Source organism: Neodiprion pinetum, chromosome 2 (genome assembly GCF_021155775.2).
Source record: "Neodiprion pinetum isolate iyNeoPine1 chromosome 2, iyNeoPine1.2, whole genome shotgun sequence".
In the NCBI taxonomy this organism is placed as follows: domain Eukaryota; kingdom Metazoa; phylum Arthropoda; class Insecta; order Hymenoptera; family Diprionidae; genus Neodiprion; species Neodiprion pinetum.
In genome coordinates, this window is record NC_060233.1 from 42,650,113 (window position 1) to 42,668,880 (window position 18,768).

At 43.4% G+C, this 18,768-nt stretch overlaps 1 protein-coding gene and 1 long non-coding RNA gene across 2 annotated transcripts in view; one reads left to right on the forward strand and one right to left on the reverse strand.

Annotated features, from left to right (window-relative positions):
- Window positions 1-16,666, reverse strand: part of LOC124212327 (uncharacterized) — a 52,371-nt gene extending 35,705 nt beyond the window's left edge. Inside the window, exon 1 of the mRNA XM_046612218.2 lies at window positions 16,470-16,666. The gene's annotated coding sequence lies outside the window, so the exon portion shown is untranslated. The remainder of the gene's footprint in view (window positions 1-16,469) is intronic.
- On the forward strand, window positions 8,463-9,566 carry LOC138190431 (uncharacterized). The gene is made up of 3 exons (XR_011176374.1): window positions 8,463-9,102; window positions 9,166-9,285; window positions 9,346-9,566. It is a non-coding gene; the product is annotated as an uncharacterized lncRNA (long non-coding RNA).
- Window positions 16,667-18,768: the final 2,102 nt, after the last annotated feature.

Consider the following 18,768-nt stretch of genomic DNA (forward strand, 5'->3'; position numbering starts at 1 on the left):
ACCAATGTCCAAGCTCCTGTTCGTAATTCAATTTCCGCTTCGTGCTGACAATAACGTCCATCCCGTATCAAAGTGACCAATAAATGTCGATTCTTAACAAATCAAAATCCCTCAAACGCGTCTATTCAACCGATCCCTGATCATCGATCGGTCCGCAGCCACGAAATCCTAAATACGTATTCGAATCCTTGAGTTTTCTCACCATTTAAGAGCACCCGCAGTTCCGTCAGCGTCTCGTTCGGAGCGCGAATACGCTAAATTATTCCGACGAGTGGGTTTTTCGATGACGGCTCTAGCTTTTATACATCAGCTGAGCGATCAATCGAGGGCCGATCCCTGTTACATGGGACGAGAAACGAGAACGAACCCCCAGATTACACCTAACGCTGAGGTGTAATTACCGCCTTCCTAAGTCGGTGGAGCTCACGCGATATCCTCGACACCGCGGACTTGACATGTGACGGGAATCCCTGGTCAGTCGGGTCAGGACTCTGCAGTTGCTCCTCTGGTTCTAAGAATGATTAAAAATAATCCATCAATTTTCCCCACAGTCGGTTTTTGTTTTTCACACCCGTGAACGACGCGATACGATATCAATTTATCGATCATTGTCTTAATCGATAAGTTCCTATTTGATACAATACGCGACAGACAAATCAATATTTTCACCTGATATTGAAAAATATTTCGAATGGAACTGTAAGTTATCAAGAAACTTATCCGCCATACTGAAATTTACGAAATTTTTGTTTCCACAACGCACCGTCTCATAAAAAACACATTTAATCGAGTCAAGTTTGATTATTTTTTTTGAGCCTGATTAATCGATGCATCGATTAGTTTTAGCCTAGTGGCCGTTGCTATTCGGATGATCCGTACAAGGCGCGTCATCTCTTCGCTGGGTTAGTTTTTTTGTTCCTAACTTAAAAGAGGAGGGAAAACAATTTCGCTTCTCAGATTCGCCAGGAGTCCAATATTACCTATAAGCGGATAAATTTATTTCAAATCTAAATCGAAAAGTTCCCGTAATTGGTTTTCAAATTTCTTCTTTCATCTGTTTCGTAATCAACGGTTGAAATGAAATACCGGGTTTTATCTCGTTCGGTTAGAGACGGGGAATTCTTGTCTTTCTTCGGGCGAATCGCTTTGGAATAATTCAATTACAATTGGGTGAGAATTTCAAGGCGATGTCGCCTTCCTCGAAGAAACAGAGACCAAAAATGCGAAATTAGGGTGTGCGTTATCTGCATAGACTGGGGTAGGTGCTTGAAAACACATATTTTCACAACGAAACGTACGCGGCGAGAAATTTCTCGCAAGCTAGTGAAAATGTGCGTCGGATAAGTTTCCGGATAAGTTAAGAGGAAAATTTTTGCAATTCATAAAAGTAGATATTTCTGGATCATCTCGCGTCGTGAAAAATGCTCACCGCCAATACCTTGGTCGAATCGACGACGGGATATTGAAATTCCTACCTCATCAGTCGGTCAAAGGAATTCATCAACAGTCGAGTAGGCGATGTATTCAAATTGGGCCTGTGAGAAAGGGGGTCTTTTGCGAACATAATGTTATACCTATAAGGCATATCATATCAGGCACATTACAGGTTATATTCTCTCTGTCGAAGCGTGAGCAATTACCTGGGTTATTCATAAAAGGCGGCGAGTCGGAAATCAAAGAGAGCAAAAGGAGAAAAATATTTCTCGATTTCAATTTCACTCGTTTCTTTATTTTCTACCTACCTCCCTTTCCCCTCGGCGAGAGATACAGAGAAGCCCTGGGTGCGAATTTCGAGCTTGGTAGCGTGTCGTATAAGCCGGAGAGCGGAAGGAGCGGGTCCATAAAATCCAGTAAGAAAGCCTAAGCCCCGGGGGCCGCGTTTATCTTTTCACTTTACACTTCTTGCTTTATAAGCTTGTTTAAATTTCCGAAAATTTACCCGGCCTCGGTCGCGATTCGCCCCCCGGCAAGATTGAAATTCCCAATTTCAAGCTGCCTGCAGTTTTCCAAACACGTACGGCTCCCGAATGTTGAATCCTCGGCTTCCCAAGTGCGAACGGATTACTTATACGGAGAGCCTTGCAGTAATATATCTGCTCTCACGGGCGTTATTCGGGATCCGACCGCTGTCCCGCCGCATTCGTCCGACCGGAAATAATACAGGACTAGGGAGCAACAGTCACTCCGACCGAATAAACACATTTATCCTAATTTGTAATTCCCGGATCGACCAGCGGCCCTTATTTTTCATCCCTGTCCTTTGTTTCTTCGTCGCCTTTTCTCCGTCGGAAAAATATCAAGGAAAATTCTATAAAGGTGGAAAAAGGGGTCCGTCCGAATTTTATCCGCCATCGTCTTCCGCCCTTTGAATTCGTACGAATAAAATTCAAAGGCATTGAAACGTTTCACTTTCTTCATCCCCCTTCGTTTACCGGGCCAGTTTAATAGGCACTCAACTCAAATAAGCACACTTTTTCACAAGTTTTAATAACAATTCGAGGAATTTTTTCATCCACGTCGAATTCAGGCTCAATGCGATAGCTTGTCGCGAAATAATGACCTAAATGGTATTAAGTTCATCGCATTAATTTTACCCTTTCACTCGTTCGTGATTAAAAATGGCGAGCTAGCGAATTATCGCCCGATCTACCTTATAAATCCCGGATTTCGGGGTGTCTTAATATTGTTTGATCAGCCCTCGACGATCCCTAGATAGCTGATATTCTACATTGGCTCTCTTAATTAAAACGGCGAACGAGGCGGTGAGAAAAGAGGACGCTGAGCCGAGCAACCTTAAATCCAGTTCACATAGAGGGAGGAAATTTCTTCTTCCGCACCGCGCCGGCGAACCTTTTCCTCTGTTTCTTTGCCCTCGTTTTTCCTGCAGCAATTTGTACCGAACCGCGTTCCTCAATTTTCCAGGACCTCGAGTCTGCAGGATCAAGCTACCGATCGCACGCTCCACTGTTTCGCGTAAATCTGAGGTTTTTCATCCGATGCAGGAATTACGGCTGCAGGGTTCGTAATTCGCTGCCGCAGCAGGTGGAAATCGAGATATGGCAATTGATGGAGAAAATTGCCAGAATTTCCACTGATGGTCCGTCGGTTATTTTATTCAACGATCGATGCGCAGAGCTTTGCATGCTTGTTACGGTATTGACACTATGTCCCGTAGTTTCGACGGTACTCGGATGCAAGTAATCGAATTATAATCGAGAAACGTCGAAATCGTCATGCGTGCAACAACCGTTATATCCGTCAAAGCGATGTGTGCAAAATTGTTTTTCCAGGCTATATTTTTATCGGACGCGTTGGAACTCTGCGCGACGAAACGTGAATTTATATTACGGAAAATTGAAAAACTAGCCGCTACAGTAACGCGTAAATGGAGATGAAATTATGGAGTGAACGTAAAATGTTTACATATCGACGATGACGAATGAGAGACCTCTTCAATATTTTGTTTCATAAACTGGAAACTACCGATCAATCTTGAATAGTATTTATTTTCACAGTTCCTACAGGTTTAATATAATTAAGGAGCAATTTCGAAAGCGTTGTTACGATGAAAGTGATTCCTACGAGGATTCCCATTGGTCAAGAATGAGGGGCTATAACATCGCGTCGAGGAGCGACGCTGTGATACTCGTAGAGCTGGTGATTACGAAAAAGAGTAAGCCTCGTTTCGAGCGAGGTTTCAAGCATTGAGAAAATTGTGCAGTAACTTCCGCGCGAATAATCCCGAAGTATTATACGGCGAAATAACGGTGCCATTTCACCGAGCTAATCTGCAACCTTTCCGGGATGCTTAATCCCCGAATTATCAAGTCAAATACGCAATTATCATCATGACGAATGTTTTCTACAACTGCAATATTCTGCGTTTGAATTGTTTTTTCCAATCATTTGGCCGGCAAACGTCGGTGAAAAATCGGAGAGTCAATGGTTTAGTCTGCAATGGCAAAGTTTAGCTCAAACTCATTGACCTCACGAGTCGCGAAACTTCTAGTCGCGTTATATGAAATTCGCAAGCACGGAGATCGCAGGGAGCGATAGTAAAACTGTATGAGATTCAAACCAGCCAGAACACGCAATTTCTCGGCTACCGTTGTCGCTGAACTTTTGGGCTGAGTAAGCGGGAAGCAAATCTTGAATGGAAATACGATTCGTGCGGATGGGTGTAAAAAAAAATTACACAATTTTCTTTACGTAAAAAACTTTATACACGTTATACAAGACAAAAGTTTGCTGTTGAAAAAACTCGTAAAAAATAGATTCGCACATACCGCAGACCCAGCCTTGCAAAACTTACGTAGCTGTTTGCGAAAAGTTGCTCGACATGATGGAAAGTGAAAAAAAGCCTGGCAAAATATTTGTCAAGTCATCAAAAGCGTCGAAAACAATTTTTTGCCCATACGGAAGTTATCGATTATAAGCTGGCTAGGGAAAGTTTTCACGGCGCAGATTGATTCATGAAATTTATCAACGCCTGAGAATTCATAAAATCAACTAAATAATTCCGGGGGAAAAAGTGAAAAAATCTCGGTCAAAAATTTTTCCCTAATTTTCAGAGTGGTCATAAGTTTACACGCGCAGACATAATTTGTCGTCACGATAAAATTCGCGAAAAATTCCAGTCAGACTAACATTGAATACAGCGAAAGGGCGATACTAAATTCAAGCGGCAACGCATCCGGCGGTTCTAGTCCGGAGTAACCGAAATCAATGCAACAGCGAGGTTTCGAAAGTTGACTCAACTTTGCCTACAGCCGAAGAAACTTACCCGTTGGGTTTGGATTGAAATTATTAATTAATCGTAGGTGAACCGAAACCCCAGCTGCTCGTGACCCGGAGTTTGTTGCATGATAAATTAAGTGGCCAAAGGACGTTGTCAAGCGGTGAACAATAACGCTGGATCTAACAGTTTTTCATCAGCATATAAGCGAGGCGGCGACGGACGAGACAAGATGTAATTTTCATGCAGATTTCCGGCGTTTCGCTCGGGTTCCTTGCACTTTCCCGCACAGACACGTATCGCTGATCTTGTCCGCCGCGGCTGGAAGAGAGGATCTCGCGATCCGGTTTATATCACCGAGGATCGAAGCTCCTCGTAAACCTGCAACACGATCGCGCGAGGCGTTGCGATCCTGAATCTAGCTCCTTGCGACGTCGGCCGTAACCTCGCTGAACCCTGATTGTACTCACACACACACAAGCGTGGATACCTTTCGTCTCTCGTCTCTGTTTTCCGACGATTTGCGATAAGAATCCAATCTCTCCCGAAGAAGCAAACGAATGCATAGCGAACTCTGCGGCGTTACACAGGGTTTGGAATTCGGAAGACGATCCGCATGACCGGCAAAATAAGTGCAAAGAAACCAGCCGTAACGACCCGTCGTCGTTTCCTCATTTTCTTCTTTCGTCTCGTCAACTTCGATCAAATGAATCCGGAATCGCGAGTAAATCTACGAGTGTACAAAATTGTGGACAATACCAGTTGGTCATTTAATATCCTGCGGAGCTTCACGGTTGAACAATCGTATCCTGTGGGAACCACGGTAAAACAGGATTCCGTTCGATGTCGCGTAATCGAGCTTCCAGTCTCTCCCTTTAGTCACAGAGCTTATTGTTCGCTGGACAAAAGCTCGCGGTCTGGTTCAGTCGATACTCGGTTTGCCTCAAAATTTTTCGCTCCTCCGCGAACAGCGAGATGATTTTTACTACCGTAAACGTTCACCGGATCAGTGGACGCAGATTCGGGCACGTGTCGAGCTTTTTCCGCTCCTTTCACTTGTCTCGTCTTCACGGAGAAAACATAGCGAAAAATCACCGCGAAACGAAATCTTGGATATCATAGACGGGACTGAATAAATCCCGGCTCGAGTGCCTCATGCGGACGAAGTTAAACCTGCTTGTCATCGTCCCCTTTACCCCCGAAACTCTTACAGAGAATTTTTAAGAGAGTTTTTACATACCTTTGAAATTTTCAAAGAAAAACCTACGCTACGAGAAAATTTTCCTCATCGGTTTTTCCGATCCCACGAAATTATTTTCAACATTAATTTTCCTTTCTACCGTCGAAATTATTCCGGATTAAAAGATTGGCAAAAAAGTTCTCGCCAATATTTTCCCAGGTTTTTCGTCGCCGCAGAGCGCTTGTTAATCTTTTTCTTTTTCATTCTCTTTTTCATCTCTCATTCGAACCGGGGATTCGCGACGCTGCTTTGTCAGGTATCTAATTATTCACTTTAATCGAGGTCGTGAGCGAAAACATTATCTGTCTCCGGAGATACAAGTGAGACGTGTGCAGGTTTTGCCTCAGACCCCAAAATACATACGCAGGCGATAATCCCCGGAGCTCGGCCTATCCACCCAAAACTTCGGAGTGACTGAGTGCCGGTTAGTAAACGATAAGGCAGTGATAAATGGGGAGGGTATTTTTTGATTTTTTTCACGTCGCCAAAAATCGACCGAAACATTACAACGGTGACCGAATCGCAAGCTTATTTCAAACGAATCGAATCGCGTCGAGGTTGAAGCGCTTCGCAAAAAAGTTCAGGCGAATGCAACAACGACCATACATACATACACGTGTAGTATAATGCATAGGTTCGATTTCCGTGAAAACACTGGCGGAGAATTTACGGGAAGTGCAGCAATTCGCGAGTGTTTCAAAGAAAAGGTGAACAATGGTAGGGTAACGACGGCGCGAACCTCGTTGTTATCCTTATAGGGGCGACATTCACCCAGAGACGCGTGTCGTTAAAGTGAATTGCGGACATTTACTGCAACCCCCCGGTATAGAGCCGTGATATAGAGCTCGTGCCGCGCCATGTGATACAAGAAAAGTCAAGAAGTGGGTTCCCGTGTCAGCCCAGCAGGGTAAATATCTTACTGGGAGAAGTTGAGGTTCTTAAGTGGGCTTAACGCAACCTCGCCAGATGCATGTGTCAATGAATTACTCCCCTTGCTCGCTACGTAATGGGTTGCATGGGGTGGATGCCTACTCACATCATCCACTCGGCGAAGTCGCGAACTTGTGAATTTTCCAGTTTTGACCCCTCTTGGTTCGCGAAGGGCTTTGTGAAGCAAAATATTTGCTTTCGGATTCTAAGCCAGGCGAGTGTCTCGTTGTCGTTACCAGGTCTTCGGCGATACGATCGCGAGGAACGAACGGGAATGAGAGTGAAAGAAAGCACGAGAAAAATATGAAAAACCGGAGTACTGCACTCGAAGCTCGGCTACGTCTTTACCCGGTTTCTTTACTCGTAGTTATTTCTTCCGCCTCTGGTTTCAAATTGTTTTCCATCGTTCTCATCGTCGAAGAAGAATGGAACCGCGGACTTTTCTCGTTTCGCCACGCTGAGAAAACTATAATGCGGCGCTGGCTCTGCGAGGGACAAAAGTCGTAGAGAGGAAAAGATGCCGCCGTTTCTCTTCGCTCTCAATAAGCTCGCGTCCGCTACCTCGAACCGCGTTTCCGCTCAGAGAATACGGACAATGAATCGACGGGAGTTTAACATCGCAGGCACAATTAATGGCGCAACTCGGGTCAACCCTGATGTGGTATTCCCTTGCACAGAGACTCCGGTGAAACGGTACGACTGAAAAAGTTAGAGGGCTGCGGCCATCCTAGTTGGCAGGGAAATTCAGACACCTAGTTCCGACAGCAGCGGCAACAATTATCAGACCCTCGTCTTGGTTGATTATAATCATTACCATATTTCGTGTCGCTTCGATACCCGCCCACGTCTTTGCCCCGGTTCCCCCTTCGTCAACCCCTCTAATTACTAATTTCGACTTGCGAAACACATTTGCTGCTCGGGATAAATTATGGGTAGGGGGACCCGGTGCGGTTGTATAATCCACTGCACGCCCAGCTATCAACGAGCCAATTCTAATCCACGGTACTCGTTAGTCAACGGAGCCCACCCCGCGAGACATGATCAGCGTTCACGGATACCCATACAATTTACACATATAATTGTTTTCATTCCAAATATGGCTTCAATGGTAATCACTTAGTCATGATTGCGAGCGCGGCTTCCGACTGCTGAAAGCTCTTCGCAAAGTAAAGCGTTCGATGTGGTTTCACCTGAACCGAAAGTGCTGTAATTTTCTCCATGGTACCTGCGATCGAGAGCCGCGACGAACCGAACACTGTTGCAATCAAATCAACATTGGATACCCCTACAATTTACAGAAATAATTATTTTCGTTGCAAATGTAACCTGAACGGTAATTACAGTCATGATTGCGAGAGCAGCTTTCAATTGATGACTCGATGGTTGCTGAAAGCTCTTCGCAGGTAAACCGTTCGATGTTGTTGCACGCAAACCGGAAGTGCTGCAATTTTCTCTACGGCAACTGTGATCGAGAGCCACGATAAGCTGAACACTGTGTTTTAGTTAACCTAAGATTGGATTCAAACTTGATTAGTAGTCTCTCTATCTAATAAAAAAGTTTCAAACAAATGAACGTAGAAAAAGATTATAATAACAATAGTAAAAAAAGATTATAATAACAATAGTAAAAAAAGATTATAATAACAATAGTATACGCATGAAGTTGGCGGTGGGGTGAGATACCGAAAACAAAACAAAAAGCATCTAGCAAACCCTTTGACAGCTGTCATCGGCTGTTTATGACAGTCTTTGACAAATATCTTTATAGGTATCTGTTTCTGACGCGCAAAAAATGAACATGCAAACGAAAATTATAACGATGATTCCCGACAGGAATTGTCTTTTTCGCGCGTTGGCGTATTGTGTATACGGCACTCAAGATCGACACGCAGAGGTGAGACTGAGTATCGTTTCAAATATAGTGGATAATTGGTCTAGATTTGCGGGTTTTATTACAGGTAATGAGTCAAACGGTGCTGTGATTAGGTGACCTGGTGATTACAAATCACATATGAATAAAAATGCAATATATGCAGCTGCGGAAATTTTTAAGATATGTTAAATCGAGTATCGCGAAGAACAAATTCATCCACACCGGATCGGATCACAAAATGGAACACAATTCTCGCTACTCTTCACCGGTGACGGAGAGAGTGGACACTTTGATGTCTTGCAGAACCAAAATAAAATTCAGATAGTGAGTAATAAGTATCAAAAGTAACAATCAAATAATAGTAAATCAAAATATATCACCAAACAGTCAAAAGGACAGCCAGGATTTACGATGACAATGGAGAAAGGAGGAGTTTCAAGCAGCAGACAAGGCGATGAAGATGGTGGATGGTCGGAAGTATCACAAAAGAAAGAGGAAAATAAAATTGTAAGTGCGAAGAACCAAATAAGCCATAGAATAATATCCACCAAATATTCGTATAACCAGGAAAGAGGACGACCAGGATCGATGTTGACCACAAGAGAAAGAGGTGTTTTGCGGAATGAACATCAACGCAAATATAGAGAAAAAAATAATATAAAGAAGGTGATTTTGGAGAATAACCGGCAGAGCGGCAGTAAAAATAATTCAACGAAGGGTGTCGAAGAATTAGAAGAATCGATTGCGATGATTGATTCGGAAAATAAATCGAGAGGACGACCAACCAATGTGATGTACTCGTACATAGAAGAGCGAAAAATTAGACGACGGGAACAGCAGCGAAAATATAGGGAAGCGAACAAAAAATATCATACTGGCTTTTCAAACAACGAACAGAAAGGAGGAGTTTCAACCAGCAGACAAGGCGATGAAGATGGTGGATGGTCGGAAGTATCACAAAGGAAAAAGGAAAATAAAATTTTAAGTGCGAAGAACCAAATAAGCCAGAGAATAATAATAAACAAATATTCCTATTACCAGGCAAGAGGACGACCATGATAGATGTTGACCACAAGAAAAAGAGGTGTTTTACGGAGTGAACAGCAACATAAATACAGAGAAAAAAAAAATATAAAGAAGGTGATTTTGGAGAATAACGGGCAGAGCGGTAGCAAAAATAATTCAGCAAGTCAAGGAGATAGACAGATATCAATAGAGAAGGAACACCAATTTTCAACCAACGAATGGAAGCTTAGATTGATGAAAAAAAGAAAAGTAAGCACAGAAGGAATTGAAGTGGACAGCAAGTGCAGGACCTGTCATTAAATCAACATGAAGGAATTCGCCTGTCTACTAGACAATGCGTAAGGAAATAGTGAGGCGCGAAGCGCCGAACAACGAGGCGCGCAGCGCCGAGTGCCCGAGGCGCGTAGCGCCGAGATGGGGTTGGCGCGCGAAGCGCGCAGGGGCGAAGCCCCTAGTAAAAAAAAAAAAAAAACGTACAGCTCTTCGTTGGTTCTTGACGTTGCGCACATTTCCGGACCAACGTTCTCATTGGAAATTTTTGCAAGAAAAAAAAAAATGTAGGCAGAAAAAGGCGGCTTTGATTCAAAGTAAAAGAAGATATTCACTACTGATCTCAGTGCAACTCTGAGAATTGTGGTTCGGAAAACAGAAGTATGAACGAAAGCTGGTATTTATTAAAACAGTAACTAGAATCAAGGTGTCGTTAAGAATGCATATCAATCGAGGAACCTAACAGATGATGAGTAAAATATTGTTATGTGGATAGGCGTAAATAGCGCCGACAGAAAATTTCGGTGTCATTTTCTCAGAGGAGTGTAATTATCGTTGCAAAGATCATGAAAGGTTGTAGAGATCAGGGAAATAGCTGGGCTACTTTCTCTCCTCTCTGGCGGAATGGAGTGGCCAAATTTTAACCCAGTATGAAGAGAAATACAGGCTATCCAAATTCGGGCTAATATAATCGAACCCCTGATCACCGGGAGCCACGAATCACGCTTAAAAAAAAGCCTGGAAAGTTGAACCCACCGCTCAGTTCCCGAGGGGATCGGGAATGCCGCGGATTCGGAACTCGGGGTCCCGGGACGGCTAATGCAGTATCTCGTTATTGCGGGCGTAAAGAGAGGAATAAAATTCGTTACTTTATACCGTTGAACGTTATGACTTTATAGCATCAACGATGGCTGGAAGTGTAATTATCGTAAAGATCGATCGCCACATCGGCTCGAAACATAAAACGATAAATTCTCTTCCAACCCGCGAAGCTTCGTTGTAACTCCATCAATTTTTTTCCAATTTTTCAACGCCTCCGCAAACAGGCGGGAAACATTTCTCTTTCTCTCTCGCTCTCTCTCACTCTCGCGTTTGAATGAGCCAGCGTCCGAGCCGGTGATTTCACGGGGCAAACAGCAACATTGTTCGGGGGAAAATTGGAAGTACCTTCAGTGGAATCCGCAGGTTGTTTCGTCGCTTCGACAACTTCTATGAACAGAAACTTTGCTGCCTAGTCATGCGGCATATTTACCACGCAAGGCCTCCACTTGCCTCTCTGCCTTTCGTTTGTTCAGCCTCTTGCAGCTTCGAGAAGTGTCAAGTCCCGGGATTTAATCTCTTACCGTTACGCTTCCAAAATCATCAGCACCGAATCCAACGTATTTCGTGACAATTTGCCATTTCGCTCATTAGTCGAAGAGACTCGATCCTTGACTTGAAAATAGACCGTGAAATATATTCAACCGTTTCGTGCTCGAGCGAGCTGATGAAAATGTCGTTGGAAATACCGCGGCACATTTAATGATCGCTCTGGTTCCTGGGGAAAATCAAGCTCCGTACCCAGGCGGCAAAGGAAGGCTGATAACATCCAGCCGTTCGGTCGTTGCACGGCATAACTTAAGCGGTAAACTTAATCGTACGCTACACTACATTATTACACATATACGCAAGAAGCTGTGGGGCGTCATCGCGGCCCGTTGTTGTTAAACTTCTAGGTAGTTTAATAACATCAGGCGAGATTTCCAGAGATGAGAGTGTATGTTCCGCAATATCCCCATACGTATACCATGCGTATACGCAGGTACACCTCTACTCGCGATCCAAGACGACGTCTTTGCGATAATTTCCCGCCCGAGGACAAGTCGCTCAAAAATTCAACTACTACACGTGTCTTCTCCCTTTACATTTTTTTATCAAGTATGTGTTTGAATTTTCCTCGGGCAATAAAACGAAACTAAAATTCACCTCAGCTTCCCCAATTTTCCTCAACTATGGCCTATCCCAGATCATGGCCAATCGTAAAATGCGGTAAAGACAAGAAAGGGAAGAAGAAAATAACGGGCTCTGTCTTCGCGGGCTGGAAACGCTCGGCGAATAGATACAGCCGGGTGTATGTATAATATCAGTGAAATTTTATGGTAAACAGCTGCCTCCGTGCGGCCTCCTTTCTGGTCTCAACGATCGCTTCGCTGATAAACGAGCCACGTTTACATACATATACATATAAGCTGATAAAACATACTTTGACAAACAAATCTTTGGCACTTCGGATACATTTTATTAGACCAATGGTACGGAGTAGTTTACTCACCGCACCGACGTACGCCTTTTGTTTCAAATTGATAAAACACTTACGATTAGCGATACTTTGGAAATTCGAATGAAAATTGCGCGAATATGTTGGAAGAAGCTGAGAGCGCAAATGTATGTTTCAATGAGCACGTGAAAGTTGCAAATTTGATGTAACCGTCGGGAGTTAAAAGCGTCGTAAATTTTGGCAACGTTCGAGAGAGCGAAGGGCGTAGCTACGCAAGGCAGAGCGGCCTACCTTTGGCTGAAACGAGCACTCATTTACACGAGGGCTTCTGCCCTTCTCCCCTCCCGCCGTTTACCGCATGTTTCCTTTTTCTCCCTAAGAAGATAACTCCTCCGGGAGAGAGACGCGGGCAAATGGCAGAGGTGGAACACTCGCGGCTCTCGAGAAATCGAAGTTTGATGGATCACGCGAGGGTGCCGCAAATCATCGACTCACGTTCTCCGACTGAATTTCGGGAGTGACGACGGCTTACCATTTTCAATGATTTAGAGTTTCAATGATTTCGCGTCGTTTCGAGTGACTCGATCTAAGAGTCTTCGCATGAACGTAATGGAATTTTGATCGCTTCGTCTTATCTCACGCGCGACTTCGAAAGATCAGCTTCGGTATTTTTTGCGGCTTTTCAGGCCTGAATACTTTTTGTATCGTTATCGGAATCGATTTGTAGCTGCCTTTTCCACTGGTTAGCATCCCTGCAACTCGAAAAATGTAGACGGAAATTCGTTTAATCGACTGCTGCGAAAATGCGACGAGATATTTTCGTCATTCTGGGATGTCTTGGAAATGTTTCGTCACAGCGACTGATACATAAGTCCTTTGTCATTGTTTGATGTTGTATTCAATTTATCCACACGAATCAATTAGGTATATCTAAACGATGATTGATCATAAGTTTCAATAATTGGTAAATCGTGTTGCAATCTTTATAAACTAAGAAGCATATTTTTTCCATGCACAATGTTGTAATTTACCCAATTTCTTACTGTTATTTTTTTTTTTTTTCTATATCAACACAGCGTTTGGCGGGTTGTATATTAAACCTTATGAAAATTCTTCGGCACAAACTAAATGTTTTGGTTATAAAAATTAATTACTTTTCTGTCTGCAATATTCGGACTGTAACTTGATCCTAGAATGATCCTGGCCGTGAAATCAGCACCACTATAAATTTCCCATAACAAACAAGGAAGACGCACGTATGGATACAAGTGCCCAAGACTGGGACAGGGTAAACAAAAACAACGACTAATCAGCACAAAGCGCGAGGGGTTCACGCTCCGTTTAACATTCCACTGGCCTTAAATCTTTTTATTCTTAACGCAGAGTCACCGTCTACGTAAGATGCACTGCGCACGTTGGAATATAAAAAAAGGTAATAAGTTTGCATCGACGCATCGAACCGGACCGAAACTCGGTGTAAAACATTGTTCATCGCTGCGAGCAACCGATTTTTAATACGAGAGGGGTGATGAGAGTAACAATAACAATAACAATGATAACGATTTGAGAGGAATGAAAATTGAAAAATTAACCGGGCGTAACCCAGGCGTAAAAGGTTCCGGGGAACAGCCAATTTTGCGCTAATTGTGTATTTAGTACAAGGAACCCTCCGGCAGATAACTTTCTATCCGGCATTAATTAGAGCCGAGGTGGGAGCTACGGGATATTTGCTATTTTCAAATAAATTACAACTTTACAACCAATTATTTCAGACGCTTTACAAGATGTAATACAGAGGGGCACGCGGGCGAAAGAAAGTTTGCAAATGGGGTAAATTTGAGCGAGCTCTCATTTCCCCCTCACTTTTAAATATAGTAAATTGGTACCGGGAACTTGGATTACGGCTCCTGTGAAGAAAAAAATTAATCCGGCGAAACGACGATTTCAGCCATTACCACTGGGTTAAAAATTAAGGATCAACGAATTCCGCAACGGCGTTAACGCGAGAATTCAAAGCACGCAGGGTGAAATGTCCGGGGTAAGTTAAGTTCATCCGAACTGCCGACCTCGAGTCGCGACGCAACATTTTAATACACCGGACGAAAAATCTGATGCATTCTAATAAAGGCGCTAAATGAAGAACGGGACCGGCGACTGCCGTGCTTGCATACGGTACACAGCTGTGATATTAAATACTAAGGCAACGCGAAACTCCGCGGAAATTACAACTGCGTTGTTTCACAATATAACTTTCGGAACAACGTCGCGAGCGTCGGGGAGCTAAATGCAATTCATGTATGTAATTCCGTGCACGTTACTTATTTTATCTGTTTTATTCCACTCTCTCGGCCCGCTTGTATAATGGAAGAGAATTATCACGGTATTTCTGTCACAGTGCTCCAGCGTATTTCGATACAATAGGCTTACTACATTTCACCAATTAGCGAAGTAGAAACATAATTCCGAACGAACGAAGTCTGCGTTATTGAAACTGCGAAGGAAAGACGAAAATAACGTTCCTGATTGCCTAATTTGGTGTCATTCGGGATTTCGCAAGCAATTGAACGAGAGAGATATAATTTATATTAACACAAGTAATTTTAGGAAATTATTTGATGCAACATGTATAACAAGTACGGAAAAAGCTCCGAAATTATCTCACAAAAGTTGCGGCAATTGCGGTAAAAACTCTTTTATCTCATACGTAGAGAAAAGTTACTTTGGACTAAGAGTCTTCTTTTTCAGTATGCTATACAGAGGTACGGAATTCACGTATTTCTGTTTGCACTCTCTGAATATTTAAAATCAGCAATACCAAATTCCAAGCACTCAATCATTTCAACTACAGATGCAATTAAATTGTCCAGTGGCTGATATCGGAACATTCATCATGCAACGCGACTGCAGTTATCGGACTCCCCGGCAATTTATCTCGCGGATATTCAGACGCAACAATCATGTCAAATGAATAATTGCGAATTGGGTTGTTTGAATGAAATTGTAGGGTTCGCTAATTTTCTCTACTGCAAAAATGAAAAAAAAAAACATTCTCTCTCGATCAGGACAATTACAAGTAACGAAAATTCAACAGTTTTTAATTACAGTGACACGAATAAAAACATGAAAAATAAGAGAGTATTCGCGATTGAAAATCGTACCGATATCATTGAAGGATGTGGTTTATTCTCATCCCAGTCACCCCTGAAATTGAGTGATCGATGTCCGCAGAGAATGGAATTGTATTGTGAGACGGAAGCCCGGTGATACATTTGAAATTATTTGTTCGCGATACGCCGGACTCGTCGACAACACGGCCATCTCTACACCGACGCCCATTGCTTTCGAAGACAGACGTAAAATAGACGTAAAACGAACGTAACAATTTATGGGATTCCGAGTGAGCGCCGTTGGAAGCGGGGGAACGCCGACGCGTCTATACATCCAGATACATACGTATAATACTCTCTGTATTTACATTTTCCACGGTAATCCGGCTCCGTTTCCGTCGCCGCAAATATGCCGATTTATTCGGCCAAAGTTCGCGGAGCCCGATCTGTCATCTTTGAACAAGGAAAGATTCTCCCCCCGTCAATTCTCGTTCAAATTATAATATATTTCGCAAAGCGGCGAAAGAACTTCCGCCAATCATCCATCCGAACAATCCATTCTCGCCAGTCATTTATCATGACAAATTTATCCCCAACACTCGCACATCACCATCCCACAGCTCGTAAAATACTCACGAAGACTGCCCTCATGAAAAATAGAAGACCCGCATACGTGTGTATATTATTTATATTATAAGTATATGTGTACATAAAACTCTGAAACTTTTATCCGAAAATTCTCACACTTTGTCCGGACTTTCCGAACGCCGGGCAACTTTCCAGACCGTGGCAGTGCGAAAAGGCGGCCGGCGCGGCGGGATAAACGATGAAATATTGATAATACACGCTGCAGGAGCGCGCTGCGGACCCGGTGAGGGTTTTTTGTTTTAAAAACTGCTTAATGAACACTCCGTGTCTTTGATAAGGCAGACATTATTACACTCGTGGAGACTATCTACTTTAAAAGGTCAGAGGTAATAGCAGCAAGGCTGCAGGCGTTGGAGTTTCAAAGAAGAAAATTTATTTATTACCTTCACTTCATCTTCTCCCAAGATTCCGTATCCATTTTTTTGACTCAATGATGCCCAACCAAACGAATCATCGTGAGATGAATTTTAAAAAATCAACTCGCCACGTCACGTGTAATAATATCGTGATATTACATCCAATATCTTTTACTATACGCGAATGAAAAACACAGCACAGCGATATGATCACGGAATATAATTTCTTCCCCGCAAGATTTCTTACCCGATTTACTAGCTGTTCAAAGAACAGAAAACAAGAAAACAAAAAAAAAAAAAAAAAAACAAGGAAATAACTCGTACTCGGTATCACTATCAAAAACTATTGCCCCGCAATTTTTCTTCCTCTATTTGCCGGCCGATTTCCGAACCGTAATCTGCGGCTTCCGAACCGCGGAATTTCAAGCACCAACCGGCCACGAGTGGATGCGCGCGAATACTGAACCGACTTGTAGCGTCGGGACGCCGGGCGTCGAGCCGGCAGCTTAGAGCGATTCACCCCTCGCAGCATCCCTTCGGGCCACGCGCATTCTCGTTTTGCAAGGGAGGCCGGAAAGTTTTCGACTCGACTCGCGATGCAGGCGAAGGTGAATCCGACAGCGGAGCGACAGCCGCCTGGCCTCGTCGACGTTCGTCTCGTCCGAATTCCGCGGTGATTATCGGCTCGATTAACTCGATTCACCCCCTCTGCGAATAAATTATAAATTCTCAACGCTTGTTAGGCGCCTGCGGCGAACAGCCGCGTTTTCGCAACCGCGTTTCTCGCCGCTCGACAGCTGTCTGTACCATTAATTCGACGAAATTGCTTCGAATAACCTGCCGCGTAACGAAGCTCGAAAATTGAAATTTCGTAGGTATGTTAAATGTAACGCATACGTGCGGCCGATACCGTTTTCTCCGATGTTTCGTGGGTTTGATCTGACAAATATCGGTGGTTGGTATATCTGAGGAATAAACAAACACACCTCGTGATCGGACGTTGTTCACCCGCGAGGGAGGAAGAGAAAATTACGTTGTACGTACGGAGGGTCGAAGATTTTTACTAGGATTTGAATTAAACGTAGTTTGAGGAAAACTCTGGATTAATAAATATATTGCTCGACGGAGAAAAAGTCTCGATAAAAATCGATCTCGAGCGAATTCTCATCGTATGCAAATGATACGGAACTTTCCATCGGAAAGTTTTCGAGTAATTTCAAACTTCGTGCAGGCCGTTCACGCAAATGAAATATAAGAAATTTGGACGAAAGAAATACATTTTTACAGAAAATTCTTTCCCATTTTTCGATCGGTTGTGCACACCGCTTTGAAGTAACGCGTGATACCGTGAAAAAGGAACGAAGAACTGGAAGAAAAGGCTGTCTGTGAATTACGTGTACAACATTTACTCGCGAAAAGCAACCACAGCCACTCTGTTAATTGCTTGATTAATTGCATCAAAATCATAGACATGAATGTGGAAGAGCTGGCTTGACGAATATCGTAGAGAACGTATGTCGTTTTCAAAGCACAGTTAAATTAGTTTCCTTTGTTCCGTAAGCTGCATTCTACGTAAATGTGAGTTTAATTTATATTCACGTGCAAATGTCTGGAACGAAGTTAGTACAAAAAGGAGCTAACTGTTCGAAATACGAATCACAAAAACTACATGCAATGGCATTGCCGTTCGTAAAATAAAGCAAATGCGTCGTATTTTCAGAATTGGTAAAAATCGAAAAAATGGATTTTACTTCTCCTTTTCTGATTTCTGCTTCGCTGAGGAAATTGCAGGTAGCTGGTAGTGGAATTTGAAGGATTTCCACAGATTTTCAGCGTGATCGCGTTTTTCTCTTCACGCGGTTCCAGCACCTTAAGGGCGAGTTCGTCGTTACGTGCGATTCGAGTCAAGGGCTGTTCTGCAGAAGGTTGAAGACTTGCGCGTCGAATTCGAGAGTAGGTAGGTATGTACCTGCTTGCCCCGCTCTGCGAGCACAGGCAAATTGGGACAAAGTTTGGAGACTGACGCTGACGGAGCCAAGGATATATAAGTTTAATTGTACACCACAAACGCGAAGGTGTGGCCTCGGCTTATGGAGATGAGGCAACGGCCGGAATAAACGCCGGGATTCCGCTGCGACCGCGAGAAACGGTCGCCGAAAATCTGTTTGCAACGGGGTGGGAAAAGGGTGGAAGCAGCGAGCAGAAGGTGGAAAAAGAAGGAAAACTGCCGGGCAGGAAAAAAGTTGGCGGACAAAGTGGCTTCGTATGCTTAGATGCGTGGACGTGGAAATAAAAGGTCAATTTCTTTTGCATGAACGTAAAGAAT